The sequence below is a fragment of the Papio anubis genome, chromosome 6, assembly GCF_008728515.1.
Source record: "Papio anubis isolate 15944 chromosome 6, Panubis1.0, whole genome shotgun sequence".
Taxonomy (NCBI): Eukaryota; Metazoa; Chordata; class Mammalia; order Primates; family Cercopithecidae; genus Papio; species Papio anubis.
The window spans coordinates 109,530,928-109,532,981 of record NC_044981.1 but is presented as its reverse complement, the minus strand read 5'-3'; the positions used below and the strand labels follow the sequence as shown (position 1 = coordinate 109,532,981).

Here is a 2,054-nt window from a genome sequence, read left to right as displayed (position 1 = left end):
AAATACTCGTCAGGATATTATCCAGGAGAACTCCCACAACTTAGCAAGGCAGGCCAACATTCAAATTCAGGAAATACAGAGAACACCACAAAGATACTCCTTCAGAAGAACAATCCCAAAACACATAAGTGTCAGATTCACCAAGGTTGAAATGAAGGAAAAAAATGTTAAGGGCAGCCAGAGAGAAAGGTCGGGTTACCCACAAAGGGAAGCCCATCAGACTAACAGCGGATCTCTCGGCAAAAACTCTACAAGCCAGAAGAGAGTGGGGGCCAATATTCAACATTCTTTTTTTTTTTTTTTTTTTTTTTTTTTTTGAGACGGAGTCTCGCTCTGTCACCCAGGCTGGAGTGCAGTGGCCGGATCTCAGCTCACTGCAAGCTCCGCCTCCCGGGTTCACGCCATTCTCCTGCCTCAGCCTCCCGAGTAGCTGGGACTACAGGCGCCCGCCACATCGCCCGGCTAGTTTTTTTGTATTTTTTTTTTTTTAGTAGAGACGGAGTTTCACTGTGTTAGCCAGGATGGTCTCGATCTCCTGACCTCGTGATCCGCCCATCTCGGCCTCCCAAAGTGCTGGGATTACAGGCTTGAGCCACCGCGCCCGGCCAAAAGACACACCCACTTTAAGGCCCCGCTGGGATTCGAACCCAGGATCTCCTGTTTACGAGACAGGCGCTTTAGCCACCTAAGCCACAGAGCCAGCTGCGCCAACATTCTTAAAGGAAAGAATTTTCAACCCAGAATTTCATATCCAGCCAAACTAAGCTTCATAAGTGAAGGAGAAATAAAAATCCTTTACAGAGAAGCAAATGCTGAGAGATTTTGTCACCACCAGGCCTGCCTTAAAAGAGTTCTTGAAGGAAACACTAAACATGGAAAGGAACAACCAGCACCAGCCACTGCAAACACATGCCAAATTGTAAAGACCATTGATGCTAGGAAGAAACTGCATCAACTAATGGGCAAAATAACCAGCTAACATCATACTGACAGGATCAAATTCACACATAACAATATTAACTGTAAGTGTAAATGGGCTAAAGGTCCCAATTAAAAGACACAGACTGGCAAATGGGATAAAGAGTCAAGACTCATCAGTGTGCTGTATCCAGGAGACCCATCTCACGTGCAGAGGCACACATAGGCTCAAAATAAAGGGGTGGAGGAAGATCTACCAAGCAAATGGAAAGCAAAAAAAAAAAAAAAAAAAAATCCTAGTCTCTGATAAAACAGAATTTAAACCAATAAAGAGTCTCTGATAAAACAGACTTTAAACCAAAAGAGTCAAGGCCATTACATAATGGTAAAGGGATCAATTCAACAAGAAGACTAACTATCCTAAATATATATGCACCCAATACAGGAGCACCCAGATTCATAAAGCAAATCCTTAGAGACCTACAAAGAGACTTAGACTCACACACAATAATAATGGGAGACTTTAACACCCCACTGTCAATATTAGACAGATCAACAAGACAGAAGGTTAACGAGGATATCCAGGACTTGAACTCAGGTCTGCACCAAGTGGACCTAATAGACATCTACAGAACTCTCCACCCCAAATCAACAGAATATACATTCTTCTCAGCACCACATCACACTCATTCCAAAATTGACCACACAGTTGGACGTAAAGCACTCCTCAGCAAATGTAAAAGAACAGAAATCACAACAAACTGTCTCTCAGACCACAGTGCAATAAAATTAGAACTCAGGAATAAGAAACTCACTCAAAACCACACAACTACATGGGAACTGAACAACCTGCTCCTGAATGACTAGTGAGTAAATAACAAAATGAAGGCAGAAATAAAGATGTTCTTTGAAACCAATGAGAACAAAGACACAACGTACCAGAATCTCAGGCACATTTAAAGCAGCACATGTAGAGGGAAATTTATAGCACTAAATGCCCACAAGAGAAAGCAGGAAGATCTAAAATTGACACCCTAACATGACAACTAAAAGAACGAGAGAAACGAGAGCAAACAAATTCAAAAGTAGGCAAGAAGAAGGCAAGAAATAACTAAGATCAGAGCAGAACTGAAGGA

General features: G+C 42.4%; 1 non-coding gene across 1 annotated transcript; it reads right to left on the bottom strand.

Moving 5' to 3' along the window:
• Positions 1–626: 626 nt before the first annotated feature.
• Positions 627–700, bottom strand: TRNAT-CGU. The gene has a single exon. It is a non-coding gene; the product is annotated as a tRNA-Thr (tRNA).
• Positions 701–2,054: the final 1,354 nt, after the last annotated feature.